The sequence below is a fragment of the Pipra filicauda genome, unplaced genomic scaffold (genome assembly GCF_003945595.2).
Source record: "Pipra filicauda isolate LSUMZ 115617 unplaced genomic scaffold, ASM394559v2 scaffold114_size2234877_pilon, whole genome shotgun sequence".
NCBI lineage: Eukaryota > Metazoa > Chordata > Aves > Passeriformes > Pipridae > Pipra > Pipra filicauda.
In genome coordinates this window covers 817,430-837,553 of record NW_024103596.1, presented here as the reverse complement: position 1 = coordinate 837,553, position 20,124 = coordinate 817,430, and the positions used below count along the sequence as shown (strand labels likewise).

At 43.8% G+C, this 20,124-nt stretch overlaps 1 protein-coding gene across 1 annotated transcript in view; it reads right to left on the bottom strand.

Annotated features, from left to right (window-relative positions):
• RALGPS2 (Ral GEF with PH domain and SH3 binding motif 2) overlaps window positions 1-15,134 on the bottom strand; it is a 106,095-nt gene extending 90,961 nt beyond the window's left edge. Inside the window, exon 1 of the mRNA XM_027740620.2 lies at window positions 14,967-15,134. The gene's annotated coding sequence lies outside the window, so the exon portion shown is untranslated. The remainder of the gene's footprint in view (window positions 1-14,966) is intronic.
• Window positions 15,135-20,124: the final 4,990 nt, after the last annotated feature.

Genomic DNA, 20,124 nt, shown 5'->3' with positions numbered 1-20,124 from the left:
TGCTCTGTCTGAACAGCATTTCTTCTAATGCCTGAAGAAGAAATCCAGGTTTGCTCAGTGAGGAACCAGAGGAGGATCCTTCCTCACCCCAAGGACACAAAACAGGAGAAATCATAACCTTGAGACATTTCTCAAAGATAGTGAGAAATGATTTCTGTTTTCAAGATAAAGAAGCAAAAAGGGGGCAAAGAAAAGAAATAAGACTTAAACTGGAAGCTGATATTTTTAATTAATTAGGCAGTTCTAAAAGATGATAACCTTTCCCCAACTGGCTTTTCCACGACCCCACCACGTGGTCATGCAGCTCAGTTTTGTTTGCAAACAAGAGGAGCAGTAAATGATTAATGTCCTCTTGATTAGCTGAGGCTCAGTTTGCAAAATGTTTTGATTATGGGCCCAGACGTGCAGGCACCACATCAGTGGAATTAATAAAGGAAGAACACATCTGTGGACAACATTCTGCACAGGGAAATCATACTTAAGAGCATGTAACAGCAGAGCACTGAATGCTGCTAGTGTGGACTTCAGGATCCAAATATTCTTTTCAGAGGTACTTAGATCCATGTTTTCTCCCTGTTTGTGGATAATCCCAGCAACACACAAATGGGGAAGAATCACTAAGACCTTGCAACAGCAAAAATATCACAACGTATCCCTGTGAAAAGTCTCTGAGAGCTGCCTTCTATATTCTTAGTTTTAATTTTTTTACTTTTTAGAATTATTTTACATAAGGCAACACTAACAATTCCAGCAGAAGACAGATTATAACAATCAACAAACGCACCCACGCAGGTCACAGGCATTCTCTCAGAACAGAAAAAAGGCTTCATGGGAAAAAGATTTGGGAAAAAACATTTAAATAAAATTCTATGTACAACTCCACACTTTTAAGTTCTGAAGCAAGAGATGACAACTGACAGCATGAGCTTTGTTACTGTCAGCTGGCTGCAGGGACTCTGACACCAGCAATCCCCACAACTCTCATGCCAAAAGCACATATAAGGAAATACGAAGAAAAAAACTGAGACTGAGGATCCAGACAACATTCTGTGTAAACCTACACATCACACATGGATGTAAAAAGACTCCAATATCCATTCGACTCATGGAAGTATCTTCCGGAGGCATTAAGTGCCAGAGTCGAAACTGTGAACAGCCCAATCAAAACCAAGATGATCAAACCATCCTAGGACAGGTTTTTAACAAGTGGGGGCTGACAAAGTACCAACTGTGGCTGAGGAACAGCCTCCAAATCCACAGAGCTGAGGACTCAGTGCATACACACATTTGCTTTGCAGCAATGCAAAAAAGAGTGACATTTGGAGAAGAGAAGGCAAAACTGCTCTCCCATTGAACACCTGACTTTCCAATTCAGGAAGAAAACACTGCTGAGAGAACATTACCCTGTATTTTTGTAAAGCCATTAATAGACAACCAGGATCTTTCTTGAACAATACAAACAACATCTTAGTCTGGTTTGAAATTCAGCTTTCAGAGAGATGGGTACAGTCTTCATCAATAACACCTGTGATGGCAACATATTCAAGAATAATCATTCTTTTCTGCACATCTCACACATCAATATGCATCGTTGCTATAGAAATGGTGCTAACAGAAAAAAATCTATCAGCCCAGGAATTGCCTGTGCTGGTACAACTACTGAAAACTACAACAGGCACCTGGGGGAGAGCTGGATCTTCTGCCTGTGTCACTGTCCCCTGCATTCATCCACGGAAGTGGGTCAAGCCCAGAGCATCCAACAATCCAACAATCCAACAATCCACAAACCAGTTAATTATCTGCCTGAGCATCCACATCTTCCCCGCATTTCTAACTCCCTTTGGAAGGGCCTGGGTAATCAGGTGACTAACAAGAGGGCTGATAGAGACCTAAATACCCACACTTCGATGTTAAATGCTTTTTTTTTTCCACTCAAAAAAACCCCTGACCACCACAGCATCTGCCTAATAAAACATAAGAAAATGAGAAAATCCAAGCTAATTCAAATACAACTCCAACAAAGTGAATGGATGCTGGAACCTTGTTTCAGTGTTTAAGGACAATCAGACAAATTCAGAGGATTTGTCAGTGACCTGTTCAAAGTGTCTGAAACTGGAGACCAACCAAGGGTGTTCGTTTCAACTGAAATCATTCAGAGTAAACGTTTTCATGAAGGAGGACTGTTTGTTTTTAAGATGGCGTAAAACCTTTTTCTTGTTATCATAACAGAAATGTACAGTAGACTACAGGGCAATCCTGTGTCTGCCTTGAGTAATAAAGAGACAAATTTATCTGAAGGCCCGAGATTCTGGTAAACCCACCTTACTGCTCTGTGCACTAACAACAACAGTTGAATCACCAGCAAAATCTAAATGTGATTTCAGGTAAATGGACAGTAGAAATGAGAGCCCTGCTGGAGCCATTTCCAAGCCATCTAGCTACATTATTGATGAAAGGATCTGCTCTAAAGAAGGAATGACATAATAAATATCTACAGAGTTTGTATAACTGATTTAGAATACAATGCTTTCCAGAAATACACTGAGATGTAGCACAAGCACTAATCTGAAGAGCACAGCTGGCAAAGAACAAGAACCAACTATGCAAAAACACTAATATACTCCTAATGGTATTAAAGGCAAGCCTCAAATTCTTGTTACAAAACAAGGAGAAAGACAAACTGCAGGGGAAAGATTAATGACATGCCTTCAATACAGTCTGTCAAGCAGGATTTCTAAGATTATTCCAGCACTGTGAACTCAGCACAGGACGTTCACAAGTGATATCCTACCCAACTACTGGGATATTTGAGCTAATCAGTGGATGACTGGATAATTACCACTCAAACATATCCTTAAGCTTATGAAATGCAGCTGTGTCCATTTCTGCCCAATTAATGAATGCAGACATCAAAAACTGATCCAAGTGCAGGTACGTGCAAGCTGGTCCAAGAGCAGTGACAGAGGCAGCCTGTACACAATATAGTTTTGACAGAGATTTGGAGGAGAAAGGGGTTTTGAATGTAAATCAACTGTTTTACAGCAGATGATGGTATTTCTTCCTAAGGAAGTCATGCCATTTAACGGTTCATTTAACTAAAATGAGAATTACATTCACCTTTGTGTTAATCTTTTAACTGATAAAAAGTAAATCTAGAATGCCAGAATGCAAGCAAGTCCACAGCATGAGGTGGCAGGATGTTGCAATTAGGAATATAAAACCCATTATCAAGTGACCATTCCCTGATGCTAACTGCATCTTTAAAAAGCTCAGACTGGCACCTGCCAAAAGAATCCCTTATGAACTGCTACTCATGTTGGTACTAATGGCCAAAATCTCTAATCTTTGATTGGAAAATGCTTTGCTTTCTTTTCTAGGATGGCCAAAACCATCACGGTGATTAAGTAGTGCAAAGCTCTGGGAAACCACAATTAGAACTAAAAGCAAAAGATCCTCAGATCCTGGAACACCAATCAAGTGAGCTTTTCTGTTCCTGGCAACTTCTGTTAGGACACCTTGCAGCAATTCTGCCCTTAATTTAGCACAAAAATCTTTCTTTCCCCCTTCTACAGAGAGGGGATCTGGCCCAGACTAATCAACAGCACTGGTTTAGTCTTAGCAAAAGCTATTAGTCATTCTGGACAAACTAGTGAAAGCCAATTCTTCACCTCATCTAAATGAAAATACAACACTTCTTTGAGACCCTGCCATGCCCTGTATTGCTGCATTAAGAGTTACAGCTACAAATATAAAAAATAAAATTCAATAAAAATATAAAAACTGAAAACTCAGCTACACAAACAAACACACGGCTTGGCTAAGATGAGCATTTTTGCTGTCATGCAAGATTCACCTTGAACAGGAGGAAAAGCATGAAAAAAAAGGCAAGGACTAAGACAGAACTGAAAGGAATAGTTCCTAAGTATTTGGAACGAGTAGCCCAAGTTACAGTTTGGAGAAGGATTTGATCCTGCTTCACCATTATTGACATTACATTGTCCTTGTCCTGGAGGTACATGGAAATCTGTCAATAATAAAATATAAGTGGACACTGCACACCATAGGGGGAGCAGCCTAGCTTGAAGCAACAAAAAAGCCCCAGTGAAGAGAAAGACATGTTGGAAAACAAGGTGAGGTGGGAGACCTGGACAGGGAACTCAATTAAAAATATATATTTAAACTAAATGAATTAAGATCTTTCAGTACTGTCTCAAAGCCAAGATCAACCATGTCAGTGAATTAAAAGAAACCAAACACAAAGTAGTAACTCCTTTCCCCATTCCACACTACCAGGAAGCGAGTTGCCTCTTACCTGCTGAAAGAATGGCTGAAAAAGTCAATACCTTGGCTACACTTTGAAAACCCTTTAATCTTTTAGTTTCACATTCAGCCTGCCAAGCAGGGGAGGTTCACGCTGGTCATGCTGTTATTTAAACATAAACGAGAGCCAGCCACATCATAAATAGGGTATTAGTACCTCACTGCTGAAATACTGCTGAAGTCACCAGCCACAACATGGTTAGTGTGTTTTGGCAGGTGATACTTTTGAAACAGCTTTATCACTTAAAAGCAAAGATATTTTAATGACCTGTACAAATTCATCTTTCACTACCTCCAAGACAACGGAGGAAAAACCACCTCAGCAAAAACAGCCAACGCAACTACCAATTTAAATGGAACATTCATGCAGGGCTTTACAGGATCTTTCTGACAGAAGAATCTAGTTTTTTTCACAAACAGCAGGGTAGGGTTTTCCAGGTGAGTTGTGTGTGGCTGATAAACCCCACAGCAAACATCAGGCAGCAGGGCTGCTCCACCAGAGACTGCTGCATAAACCAGCTCCCTCACTGAGGAACGAAGCAAATTCAACATCAATTCACTCCACTCAACCCAGCCCCATCCCCAAAAGAGAACACAATTCACAATTGGCATCTCCAACCTAGGCAAGACCCCTTTTTTTCTCTTCCAAGACGTGTTCTCTGATTTTGAGGATTGTTACATTAAAAAAATCAGCCTCCCCAGTATTAGAGACAATGTTAATTGTGAATTCCAAAAGACAGCAATTTTCTTCCTGCAAGCAAAGCACTTCTACCAACTTTAGGAGAATCGTAAATACAGAAAAAGCCACGAAGAAATAGAGATCAGCAAGTCTAATGATAAGATCACAGAAACACACCCAACTGCCCTGGGGAAAAAAAGATATCCAATTCCATTAATGACTTGGAATGCAGTAGGGAAAGATGACACCACAGAAAGAGACCAGCAACAAAAAGTTCAGTTGCTGAAGCCCATCACTTCTCCTCATCCTCCCTCCCTCACCCCGAGTAAAATCAAGATGATACCAGCGACATTCAGCACCAGGCACGCAGAAATGTGACACCTGAAAGCAACACACAACTCCAGCACGTCCCAAGGCAGCAAGGGAAACCTGTATTTTCCTGTTCTCTGGAGAGATCTCACCTCTGGTCCATGTCCTTTAACTCCACTACTGCCTCATTCTGTTCTCCAGATTATCATGTCACAGAAAGAGAGGAAGAAAAAGTATGTAAAATCATGGATTTTTTTCCTAGGTCCTGAAAATAAGAGCTAGCTTTAAAAAAATAAAATAGATACAGCTGAAATAAAGCTCTAAACTGTTCTGCAATACACCTTTGTTTACAAATGAAAGATTTAACCAAAGTTTTGTGGGTGCAACAGCTCAGCAAGACATCTTTCACATTAGCTACTTGCATTATTAATCAAACAACCTTCCCCTTTTAGCAGTATCACTTAACAGAGGCCAACTAGATTTCTATGTCTAACACAAATACTGCACATCTAGGAATTATATCACCATATAGATCTGCACAAGAGATTTCACATTTTTCCAAAGCTATCCTTTATTATAAAAGGCTTTTTGGCCTCAGCAATACCCCTTCAATTAATGTCTTTACTGTCTTACAAGTTGTAAAACTCAGATCAAGAACTACTCTTCAACAAAACCACATCAGCCTCAAATGAACAGCACATATACCTTTCTTTCTCTTAGTCTAAACTTGTTTAAGAATTCATAGCCATTTTGCATATTGGCTGAGTTTCTCTAGAAGCCCTGACATAATGTCACTTTAAATACTTTAAAACTTTCTGCTGTACATACAATAATAATTTGGGATCTTGTAAAAACAAATACAAAGCTACTTTTCCCCCCCCCCTCTCTCTCCCAGTCATACAGCATTTGTGACCAAAAAGAGAAGGGATTAAAGCAGTTCCAATTGCTGGTCTCTAACAGAATTTTAAACATCTCTCCTTAATAAACCCATGTCCCTGAATACCAGCTTATACACAGCTACAGAAATACTTCTTGGAAGATAAATTAAATTACCTTATCTTAAACATGAACTAGGTCCTAATTGAAGAAGCCTTCCCACCACTAAGAGCCTCAGAAAAGAGTCAAGATTGACTTCTCAGGAGTATCAAAGGCAAGTCACAGCATGAAACACAGTTCAAGTTCTGTCATCACACAGACCCTTATCCACATTAAAAAAAGCCAGCAAGTTAATTAAGTACAAGGGCAAGCCATTACATGCAGACACTGAGGAAGCCACCCACCAGCAGGTCCTAAAGCACTCTATCTGCTGAGCTGCCATTCCTCAAAGGGAAACAAACACTGTACCTCAAAAGTAGGGGTTTTTTCACTTCATGTTGCTTTAATATGCCTTCAGCTTTAGAAAACACTGCACCTCTGGCACCCATCTCAAGTGAAAACTTACCAAGCTTGCCTTTTTGGTTCATCTCCTCACTACAACTTGGTTAACACCATTTTCCTCTCCAAATTGCTTTAAAACTCTTCCGGGTGGACCCTTCGACCACTTGAACAGATATTGGCAGTAAAGCAAAACAAAGTCCACAAGCAAAATAATCTTTTGCCATAGTTACACAAGGGTACAAAAAATAACCAAAGAATCACAGTTTCATTCTGCAGTTAGGTTTGCTACTGCTACCTCAAATTCATTTGTAAAACACAATGTGTACTTGCTTAAAGCACCATTAAAAATTACCTATTACCATGACTGGAAATGCCACAGACTGGATCAGAAAGAAAGTTACTGGCCACTATTAAAGAGAAGAGCACTTTTGGCGAGGCAAATCACTAAGAGTACCAAAATCTATTATCACAGAGTTATCTGGCAAAATCTGCTCACAATAAATCCAAAACAGGCTCAGACTGGGAACAGAAAAACAAATATCCTAAAGGAGGCTTATAAGAAATTATGTACCCTCAACAGGGCAAACAACAAGCAAAGGGTGGCCAGCCAAGCACTTTTCAAGCAAAACCATTTCTACTACAGAGGAACATTTGCTATTATCCCATAAGTAAAATGGAAAACAGTTTCCTAAGAAATCGCACACCTGACACCATCCACGTCCAGCACATTACAAAGTAACAAAAAATAAAGCCTTATGCCCAGGTCGTGTTCATCCTCATCCTATCTTAAGGCAGACCTGCAAGGCCCAGGTTACACCTGCCCTAACAAACACCAAGTTTTAGGCTGCCCACTGTCCAGCACATTCATGGCTCTTGGAAGCACAGGGTCAGTGTGTAGCTGTGCAGAAACCTTGCTAATCCTGTTGGAATTTTGCAGCCCGAGCTCCAGAAGAGACCTGCAGATCAATTCAACTGCACTGAAGAACTCGACTCAATAGGTTCTACTCTTACACATTATTCTTTTCCAAAATGCCTGCTGGCATATTTCCATAAAAGTCTGATCAATAATAATAATATCACAATTCTTTAAAGGTACTTACCAGAGGAGCCTGATGACTAACGCCCAAACAAACTGGTCAGTGTAAAAGCAGGTGACTAATATTCTAAAAATAAACGAGAGAGCTGCCACTGCTCAGGTGGACTCACCAACAAAGCACATGGGAAAACTGGCTGGTAATCAAGGACAAGGCTGCTGGCAGAGTGGTCTGGCCCTGCCAGCAATAGCAGCACTGTTCAGGTGCCCTTTAACCACACAGAGCAAGTTAATTACGAGTCAGAGTAGGAGAGGAAATACAACAATTATGAGTCATCCGCTCCCCCATGTGCTTTATCAATACACTTCATGATGGTAACGTTACTAATTAGCGACAGCACAAAGCAGTGATGCAGTAATGGGAGAGAGAGAAGCCCAAAACTTTGGGCCTTTTTATCTTTCACCTATTTAGCACTTCAAACAATTTATGTGCATTTTGAAATCTGGAACATACAGGTAAGAAACTGTGCGATGCTACCAACATCCTAACGCTTCACAGCTGCTGACTGCAGGTGCTTTTGGAATCCCTAAAATACAGCACAGCCTTCTGGGGTTGATCAGCTCTGCTACCAAGTTTCCAGTAGCACCATCATCTCTCCCAGCTCACCACAGCAGCCGACTGTCAAAGATGCAGTGACGGGAGAGTTTAGCTCCGTGCGAAACGAGTTTCCAGAAATGCCACAAGGATCCCAAAGTGCCTCAAATTTTTCAGCATAAAACCTGAAACAAAGTTTTTCCCAAGTTCACAAACCTGCAAACGCAGGTAGGGATTGCAGATAACCAGAAATTAGCACTCCTCAAGCTCAGCTACAACCAGTTCAGGGGTCATCTCATCCCCTTAATCAATTTTAGCAGGTTTATGGGAACTCTGATTTTATATTTGCCGTCATCTCCACCACTAATGCTTTTTTCCATTCCCCTCTCTGCCATGACATTAACACAAGATTTTGTATGGCTGAAGAACAAACAGTTTGGGGGAACTATCAAACTGAAACACAAAGCAAGGAGGGGAGGGGGAAGCTTAATTTCTTAGCTGGGTAAGTTCCCTGATGCAGTTCTCTCTACCAGTATCTCTGCCAAACCAGTGTGAGAAGCGAGCAGTCAATAAATAAGCTGCCCCACTGCATGTGGGGACACAACCTAACCTAACCACAAACTAATTTAAACTAGTGGAGGACCCCAAAGTTATCAAGCAAGTGACAATTATGAGCAATTAGAATATAAAACAAACAACCTGGCAATAAAACAGGTGGACTTTGAAAAAATTTTTCAAAGCACTTATAAATTTGAGTTTTACATGAAACTAAGTCTCAAGTCCACCTGTGCTCACACACCTCCCCAAATTCAGATATGAAACTTATAAAGAAAAACACAGTAAATTGAGACCTTCAGCTTTTCACTGGAGGCTTCTGCCTGGCTCTACATTAATCTGAAAAGGATGTATCACAGCAGAAAACATGCTTTGTACTAGTCCTGTGTGTTCACTTATTAGTCTAAGTACAGTCACTCTGTGACATTACACCACTAATTCTAAATCTAAATGAAAATATAATACCATAGTCTAGACAATTACTCCATATCCTAGGCATATTAATAACGTGATAAAAGGAATCCAATATACAAACTGCATTAAGATCACTTTCTCAGGATCCCTGCCAGTTTTATTTAGCCACTATTATCTAAGAAATACACCTTTAACTTCTGAAAAAGATCAATATCCTTCTTCCTCGGCACAATCAATCTGAGCCCATTTCAATGAGAGCAGATTCATTTGTCTCAAAGATGTCCCTTAATGAATAATGAGGGAGGCACAAATCAAACAGCTTTTAATGCCACGCTACTACAGCAATGGTCAGAGCACTGATAGCCAGTCCTGGGTCACTTCAGACCTCACTGGTTGCTGCCAACCCCACAGCTCCATTAAAAAGAGGTGACACGCACATTTCCCAAAGCACAAGTGCCACTGAGATGATTCCAAAGCCAGCAAAACCTTCTGCATATATTTTGCCTCCAAATCACTTTAACATGGAGTTACAGCAGGAGAGCCAGAGTACCTCCAGCTTCTGCTCTCAAGCCCTGTTAGGAATTCCTTCTCTGAGCACTTCAGCCCTCAGGCAGCTGACCGTGGGCACACAGGACAAGAGCCTAAGTGAGGACACTCACGAGCTCCAAGAAATTACTAAATTGGACCAACCACTTTTTGGCAGAGGAGCTCACAGCAAGCTTAACAATCAGACCCCCTGTCTGGCAGTTCTGCTCAGAGCTGGCCATGCTGTTTTCAATTCCTTAACCGCCCCAGGCTCTCCTGGTTATATTGCCTTACTTGCACCAGGAACCACAATACGATCTAAACCCAACGGGAGGAAGGGAAGGATGACTTCCAGCCAGCCTTTCCAGCTCTGATCAGGTGAGGAGGTCTCAGTCTTCCGGTGAAAGATTTAAAAAACTGATTTTACCGCTTCAGTGTGATTGCTAAGAGCAACTAATAAACATGAGTCACCAGAGGGCAGTAACACTTCTACTGAATGGCAAATGCAGTCCTCCAATTAGGGAGGCTGATAATTACATCCACATCATCATGTATATTTTATCTGGATTGAACTTCAGCCAGCTTGTTCCAATCCCTGTTCAAATCTCAACCACATGTTGATGAGGCACTGAGCTACATTAACTGTTGTGGTCACACTTGCAATATATGGGAGAGACTCCCAGTCTCCCCAGACAGACCAGAAAAAACAGGGCAGGGAATAAGGACAAGGCCTCCAGGACCTGCAGGGTACACGGCTGCTTGTTCTCCCAGCTTTACCTGAACTGTCATTCCTGTAGTCAGGACTGCAAGACAACCAAGAAAAGGGAAGGAAGAGGGAATCCTATCCCTAAGGAAAAGTACACATTGAACACGGAGGCTGTAATTTCTCTGCACTAAACTTACAGACATGGAAAAAGTTACACTGGCAATAAAGTGGGATAGGAAGGACTCTGTGAGCATTCTCAGGGGATCTCCATGGGTTCAAGGAAGACACACTTGTGTCTTCCATCTGGAAGCCCGTAGGGAGGTTTCAAAAGACAGCTCTGAGTGTACTAGAGCAGCACACCTCAGAACAGTCCAGAGAGCAAACATCAACCTTTTATGCACCTCAGGAGCACTACATTTTAAAATACTTTGTGCTGACTCACTAGATTTCCCAGCATTTTATTTGCTGTACTGTAAGATTCGGTACAGCTCCTTTTCCCTAGACAAACTCTGCTATAAAGTGAAACCCAGACAGGGAACAGCCTCCCTCAGCCTCAGGTGGGTTCAATGACCATCAGTTATGCCATTCTGACCTCTGAGTCACAGCAGCAGCTCCAATGTTCACCACACACCGGGCTGCAGAATGTAACCTTCCCTTTTATGACTTTGGGCCACCCTCTCCTTGTTCCCCACCTTCTCCACCTCACAGAGCTCCTCCAGGGCCAGCACTGGGAACCCTCTGATACCCCACACCAGTGGGGATACACTCCAGCTCCCATTTCTTATGGACCCTTCCTGCTGGGCAGAATCCCAGGTGGGACCTCCTTGCCCACAAGAAGGACTGCAAAGCCATTTTCCCTGGAATCCTACAAGGCCTTTAAGGATCTTTGTAAAGGAAAAAAAGAGTTGCAATCACACATCCACACGTTTCTAGGGGATTAAGACACACTTTCAGCAGTCTTTTAGGGTGATTAATTAGTGAACAGACAAAACATGAAACCCACAAAGCTTCTGTTCATGCAATAAATATGAGACACACACACTTATAAGATGATTTCTACCGCAGCAGTTCCAGGTATTTAAATATAAAGGTTATTAACAGAAAGGTTCTTGCTATTTTGAAAATGCATTTCTAAGTATCTTTTCTAACAGGGGCTTTAAACCAACACTGAAAACAGAAACATAGCATGCCTTTAATGCCTTATACTTTGACAAAATGCAACCAATTACACTCTCCACCCCTAAAGGACATTTTCAACTCAGCTTTACTTACTGAATGAAAGGAGGAGCCCAAATGACTCAGCTTCAAGCAAATATGAAGGAAAAGATTAACCCCTAATCTCAATGAAAAAAAAAAAATAGTGGAACAAACTGATTAAGATGGAGGTGTGGCTTGTCAATTCAAATCTTTGAATATGCAAAGACACATCAAGCAGAACATTAGGACACCATGACTTCATTAGCTTTCTGTGCAAACACAGCCAATTTTAAAAATCCAAGTTTACACAACTAGCTCAAGTTAGCCCTGTATCTTCATTCTTGTTCATTAGTGCTGAGCAGCATCAAGATCAATAAAATATCTGCACATCGGCATTTTTAATCTACACAGTGACCAGGCAAGATGAAAGTGCAGGGAAGGAAAAAGATTCCTCCAAAATTCTGCAGGAAAAAAAAAAACCAAAAATTCTACAGGAAAAAAATTCCACAGGGAAAAAAAAAATCAAAAAACCTCCACTGATGAGTAAACAGGACAACCTCATGAAGAGGCTTTTTGAGGGGAGTTTTGTCTCCATCAGACTGAGGAATCAATGATTTCTCATCAAAATCCAGCAACACAAATTCTAAGGTCAAATATTTCACAAGGGGGCTCACAGGCACCAAGTGACTGCTGCACAGCCTCCACATTACCTCACAAGTGACTGCCCGTCCCCCACCTCAGCCACGACCCACCAGCATTTCAGTGCAGAACACTCCTCCAGCCCTGCTGATGGGAATATTTAATTCCAGACTAGCTGGAGTGTTCCTTTACATGCAACCCAAACTCCAAATACAGATGTCACCAGAGGGCACCCTCTCAATTCCAGTGACCCAGCTTCAGCCAACTTCTGAGCAGGACTGCAGACAATCCACAGGAGGGATGTGCAGAGGCTCTGCAAAGCAGGAAGAGTTCTGCTTCTGCAAGAGATTTCCTTTAAAATATAAAAAAAACACACCCCAACGAACAAACAAAAAAATTTAGTTATATAGCCCAGAAACGTTTAGCAGAGTAACCAGGGGCACTGCTAGAAAAGATCACAAGCAATTACCAACTTCTGTAGGATGTTATTCTGTGGCACTTGATGGTGCCAACTCACTCCAGCTGTTTTGGCATTCAGGTGGATCATATCAGCTTAGAAAACCAGGACCCAAGCCAGTTCAGCTCATGCAGAGGTGCCTATGGAAGTCCTCTGGCTCAATTATCATAAATCACCCTACAATAATACATGAAAAAAATGCATCTTTGTTGTCAGGAGAAATTTATGGGAAACAATATATTTTCCTACTCCTCATTGTTCTGTATCTCAGGTTAAGAGGGTCAAAAAGTAAACTACTTGCATGAAAATGATACAAAAGTATCAGCAGTGAGTAGTTTTCAACCTTTGGTCCATGCATTATTTCTAATGACCTGCTGAGACCTAATAAAGTTTTAAACCAAAGACCTGGTGAGTTGAAGTTCATAAAATAAAATTATGCAGTAAAAAACCACAATAGGTCTGTATATCAAAAAGGGTCTCAATCCATTGAATAGCAAGTTAAACCCAATTTGCTTAGAAACAAACACCACCATAATACAACTAAAATGAAGACAGCTGCAGAGGCAAGCAGTGGTAAGAAAAAAAAATAAAAAGGAAATCATCGTCATGCATCCTATATTTTCCAGTCTTGAGAAAAACTCAGAAGCCATAGACTTATAAAACATGTGATTGCCTGGCTATCCACCTAGCCCATTGAAAATAAACAGTCTCCATCTCTTCTAGCTACCTGTCATAGTAAAGCCCCTTAATTTAGCACAGGAAAAAGGATGGAGCAAGAATAAGACCTGTGCAAAGGCACCTTTTGTCAGTATAAGGATCCCTCAAATAGTGTCAGTATAGGGGACTCTCAAGTAGATAAACTCACCCCTGGAATTTCACCAGGCCTGTACTAAACACAGAGAGACTCCAAAGTTACTCCCAAACTATTACCTGTCACCACCACTCATTGTGGTTTCAAACACATCTACAGAATTGCTTTTCCAGCATCTGCTGCCAGGACAGGAATAATGCCAAACACTCCTGGTGTCAAACAAACACCATTTATTTGTCCACCCTCTGTCTAACGCAAGGCAACTCGGGGCTCTGAAATTACCCTGGTTTATATAAAAGCAATGCTATGTGGTGGCGATACCTTGCCTATCCACCCTGCCTGTGCCCTGTGCCCCTTGTCCCCATCCCTGTGTGCTGCCCTGTCCCTCGAGTCCCCATCCCTGTGTGCTGCCCCGTCCCTCGTGTCCCCATCCCTGTGTGCTGCCCCTTTCCTCATGTCCCCATCCCTGTGTGCTGCCCCGTCCCTCGTGTCCCCATCCCTGTGTGCTGCCCCTTTCCTCATGTCCCCATCCCTGTGTGCTGCCCTGTCCGCCTTGTCCCCATCCCTGTATGCTGCCCCGTCCCTCATGTCCCCATCCCTGTGTGCTGCCCTGTCCCTCATGTCCCCATCCCTGTGTGCTGCCCTGTCCCTCCTGTCCCCATCCCTGTGTGCTGCCCTGTCCCTCGTGTCCCCATCCCTGTGCGCTGCACTGCCCTGTCCCTCGTGTCATCGTCCCTTTGCCCTGCCCTGCCCCTCGCGTCCCGCTCCCCGGGGCCCATCGCCGGGGCAGGACCGATGGATAGCGGTATCTCACCGCCACAGCCACCGCTCCGCCCGCTCCGCCCGCTCCGCCCCGGCCGCCCTCCGGCCCCCGCAGCAACCCCACCGTCCTCGGGGGCTCGGCGGACAGCGCAGGGGGTGTCCCGGCCAAAACCCACCCTCCGGCCGCTCCCGCAGGTGCCGGGGGTGAACATCTTGGCCCGCATCCCTGCGTCCCACACCCAGTCCGGGGGTGCCGGGCACACACCCTCACACCCCGGCGGGGTCCGGCCCCTTCCCGCCGCCCCCGAGCGCGGCGGAGGCAGGTGGGCGGCGGAGCCCCGGGGGGGCCGGGACCCTCCCCGGATCTGGGAGGGGACGGAGCGCCTCCAATCCCCTGCCGGCAACAGCCCTGCAGGGCCCGGCGTGCGAGCCGGGGTGAAGCCTCCTTTCCTCCCTCCTCCTCCTCCTCCGAGCAGCCGGACAATGAGCCCCGCGGAGGCGGGCGCCGGCTCCCTCCTCCTCCTCCTCCTCCTCCTCCTCCTCCTCTTCCTCCTCCTCCTCTTCCCCACCGCGACAGCGCAGCTCACCTGCGATGTGGGGATGGATGGCGGCGGGGCGGGCTCGCGGCGGTGCTGCGGGCGGCTCGGCGGGCTCCGTGCGGGGTCTGTGCCGGCGCCGTTCCGCGGGTGCGGGGCGGCCGCGGCCACCCCCGGCCACTCTCTCTCTCTCTCTCTCTCACTCACACACACACACACACACGGGGTGGGGGGGCGCCCGCGCCGCCCGCGCATGCGCGCGCAGAGCCCCCCCCCCTCCGCTCCGGGCCCGCCCCCGCCCGGTGCCGCGTGCGGGCTGCGCACGCGCCGCCTCAGCACCGCCCCCCCCCACTCCCCTCAGGAACAGTGTTCCCCGACTTCTCCCTCACGGAGGAAACACGGGATGGGGCGCGTTAAGAAAAGACGTGCGGGGTCGCCGAGTGCGACCTGTGACCCAACACCACTTTGTCAAGGATACCCGTGGCACCGAGTGCCACGCCCAGTCTTTCCTTAAACACCTCCCAGGGACGGTGACTCCGCCGCCCTCCCTGGGCAGCCCGTTCCAATGTCTAAGCACGGAATCCCGGAATTGTTGGGTGGGAAGGGGGCTCTGGAGATCACCCAGTCCGCCCCTCCTGCCAAGGCAGAGTCACCTAGAACAGGTGACACAGGAACGCGTCCAGGTGGGTTTGGAATGTCTCCAGAGAGGGACACTCCACACCCTCCCTGGGCAGCTGTTCCAGGGCTCTGCCACCCTCAGTGTAAAGAAGTTCATTTACACTTACATTTTCACTCTTTCTGTGAAGAAATTGCTCCTGATGTCCAACCTAAACCTCCCCTGGTGGAGCTTAAGGCTCTGTCCTCTTGTCCTGTCGCTCGTTCCCTGGGAGCAGAGCCCCCCCGGCTCCCCCTCCTGTGAGGGAGCTGCAGGGAGCGAGAAGGTCCCCCGAGCCTCCTTTGCTCCAGACTGAGCCCCCCCAGCTCCCTCAGCCGCTCCTCCTCAGACTTGTGCTCCAGCCCCTTCCCCAGCTCCGCTGCGGGGGGAATCGAGGCACGGAAAGGCAAACAGCTCTCCGTGTAGCACCGCTCCCTTTAGGAGAGACAACGGGGACAAGGAAAGGGACCGGCCCCAAAATAAAGACTATTACCCTACTAAGAACTCCGTCCTGAAGGGAGGCAGCGCAATGAATCTCAAGACTTTTCTCTGCTCCCACGGTCGTTAGGGAAATGATCAGCCTACAAGGGGAAAACAAGGCCGTCAAGGTGTTTGCATCATTTCTGGAGGGAAAGCCCTCAGAAAACCACAAGGTTTTGCAAGAATTGCCCTAAAGTCGCCAGAGCTGGCAGCGCTGCTGCCATGGAGATGGGACTTGGCATCGCCACCTTCCCATCCGCACCCTCCCGCCAGGCAGGCTCCATCTCCAGCGAGTTATTGCAATAATTAATAGCTACCATTTACAGATATTCAGAATGCTTTGAAAGCAATACCTAATGTCATTAAGCTGTGAACTGACTTATTTTCATCCTATCACGGAGTTACGATAGTCACTGCTTCCTTCACAGCCGTGGGAGATGGACTTAGTAATTTGTATACCTGGTAACCCATTGCTGCCATCCAATCTAAGGCCACCTGCTCTGTGGTTTTGATGAAATATAGAGCCACCTGCTATGCATAGTGCCTGGTTTTTAATAGATTTGCAGACTGGTGAGACTATAGGTACCAGGATCCAGATTAAACAAGTCCAGCAGGCTGGAAAGACTGTACCAGCTTTTAAATCCATGACAGGAAAATAAGGCAGGAAGGATTTGAGAAACTACAGGCACGAGTGTGACAATAAAGCAGAAAAGCATTACTTTTAGGTACAGTGCCATTTCCCCAATTTTAATAAAGCTTGTGCCTAGAAAGAGAACATTGTTTCCACTTTTTTTTTTTTACCATGGTAATCTGGCGTAGCGTCAAGCTCATTCTGAACCAGGATAAGCAAAAGGAAAATAAAATGCCAAATGCCATCCTGCTGTAAGGTTTTCAACAGGTGAGTCAGTGAATGGAAAGGATGTTTCACCAGATTTGGAAACACAACAATTTGTAACAAAAAAATAAGAAAATATTATAGAATCCTAGAATTGCTAAGGTTGGGAAAGAGCTCTAAGATCATCGAGGAATAAGAGAAAAAGAAAAGTAGTAAAAACAGCTCAGAAGGGGGAAGCAATGGGAATTATTTTTGTAAGCTATTTTTCTTCACTACAGCAGGAGACAACCCCTCTCATAAAACAAGCTTCTCAGCATTACTTAAGGGGTGTATATATGGCTTAGGTGACAAATTTTCCAGACATTTCACAATTCTCTCACTAAGTGCTTCCAGAAAAACTGCATAGTGGCTTGTGAGGAAAAAGCAATTCATGGACCAAAAAGTAACAGAGATTGAACAGGAGAATGTGTAGTCATTCATAATCATGGTGAAAAACCAAAAGAGTAGGGTGTTTTCAGTTTTGCTGTAAATACCCTTAAAATAATCTAGAAAAAGGGTTGTATAGAAGGAGACAACATTTGTAGGGGACACAAAATTACTCACAATTGTGATGTGAATTGGGAAGATACTTGGAGTGACCCAACTGAGTAGGAAGAAAATATAGTGACATTCAATACTGACAAATAGTCATCAGTACAATACACTGGACAGTGGAGGAAAGAATTCCTGGTAGACACTGCAGAGGGGTCTAAAACAAAGGCAATAGTTTAGGAAACGCACAGACATCCTAGGCAGTGCTTCACTAGAAATCTCTCCTCAGTATATGAACAGAGCCACACATGCAACATGTCAAGAGATCAAATGGAGAAAACTAAGAAATATTGGCTGTCTTGGCATCATTTCATAGGAGAAAGTTTTAAAGAATGAGTGAAACTGAAATGCCCAATCCCACTCCAATTTTACACTAGAGCCCCATGTTTAGTTGCTTTTCACCTATGATTCCAAAATCTTTTCCAAGAAACCACCTTCCAGTACTCAGTTGCCAACTCTACACACATAGCTGATGTTCCTTATTATTTTATAGGCACGGATTTCCCCAATTATACTAAATATTCCACTTAAAACACATTATTAGTTGTATGTTGCAGCTGTGCTGTTAAATATTCAAATCACAGGAAGCACCAAAAAGAGAGGAAATGACTAGATGAAAATATGTGGCAAAACAGTTGGCTATCATGAAGAAAGCTGCTGTCAAAAGTAACAGGAAACTGCTGTCCCTTGTGACTGGCAGCCTGGGAGGGTGCAGAGGGCCAAACCTGAGCCAACACTGTCACGGGAACAGCTCCAAACGAAGGTGGCTGAAAATCTTCCAGCCCACAGCACATCACATTTGCCATCACCACTTACACCTGAGAGAACAAATTTAGAAATGGTATTCGTCTGGCCAGCCTGCAGGGTTCTTCCGAATAATTATTTACTATGGTATTTTTTGGACATACTTATGCCACATTTTGTCAGCAATGATTATTACTAAAATTCACTGCCCAACGAGCTGCATCTCTCTGCAAGAGTATAACTCGTTCACCACACATAACCCCCTCAAACTACAGAGGATGTGACATTTCCCTTGGAAAGCAACAGCTTGCAACTTCAACATTCTCTACCAACGGAGAGGAGGGAATTGATCCATATATTTTTAATTTCACAGATGAAAACCATTTTTCCATTAGGCGACACCAAACGTGGATGCTCCCATAACAACCTGCGCTATGTTTGCAGGGGCAGCTGTAATGAAATGTTGAGATTGCAAGCCAGGGCACTTGCTGTTGCGAATTCGAAGACTATAAAAATGCCAGCAGACTGCACTTTATTGTACTCTTTCATTGACAGAAGGTAGCATAAGCATTTTGGCATAAAACATTTCTCATGTAAGTTACTTTAATGTAATCAACTTTGCCTGTGTGGATTATAATCCAAATTATTCTACCATTTTAAGAAAAAAAGAGAAATAGTGCTTTGTTATGACTGGACATATCATGCTGCATACAAGTCTCTGGGATTAAAACTATATATTAATATAAAATCAAGTTAATTTCTTTGCCTTTCAGCTAAGCTTCCTGAGTATAGTGCTAAAGATAATTTTTAATCTTGTTCTGGTAACAAATGATTTGAAAGACTAGAGCTTACATTTTGGCACCTAGTTAGCACTTCATTAATTACTAATTGCTTGGCACTAAGTAAAGTTCTTTCATTGTATGAATCTAGAAATAGTTATTATCATTAAAAGTCATTAGTTAAAATCAGTTTGATATGAGATGTCCCAACTGGAAATCTGCTAAAGCATATAGTTCCCTAAGGAATGAGGATATCGTAGAAAATATTTTATTTATATAACCTGTAAGTGCTATTTTCTATTCTTGCTCTTTGACTAAGTTATTCCGTGAGCCTCACTGCACTTAATTCACACAGTACATCAGGGTGAGAAATGCTAAAGAAATGTAAAATGTTGCTAAATTTACTTGCCAATTTATGAGAGGAAAATGGTATGATTTTCTGTCGAAACTGTGCATCATTTCTCAAGATTGCAGCACAGTTGTGGTACCTGCCACCCTAATTCTGTTATTCCCTGATTTTGGAGTGCTTACCTACACAGGTCTGACTTTATAAATGCAGTGCAATTAAAACTAATGGTGCAATTAATATCCACGTTCTAGTAAGGTGCGTAGTCTGTGACATTTACACTTGTGTATTCCTACTTTTTTGATTCTCTGTAGTGTCCCTGCCTTCGTTACAGGGGAAAATAGGAGTCACAACTGGAAAAGCATAACGTTGCTGTAACCATCATCTTCTTCCTCTTTCCTTTTGGAGGATGTTTAAGCCTAATACATAATAAACATATATTAGCTTCTTCCCCTTAATCAAGAGGATGAGCTTCCTCCCCTTAATCAAGAGGATGAGCTTCCTCCTTCAATCAAAATGGAACTTTCAGTTGGTTCAGTTAAACTTGAAACTAAGCATAGGAAGTACTTTAGTGGATAAAAATGTCTGCACCAGAGGAATCTGGTTCAAACAGACACTGACACCCTGCTTGTTTAGAGTTTACAGGTGGATTTGGAGTTACCAAGAGTGCTGTGCTGAAGAGTGGATGGATGTTTCACAGCCCCTCTCACTCACTCTGTTCAACTGATGTGCTAACATTTGCTCCCCGAGGTGTTGTGATTAACACTAGAACACTTCCT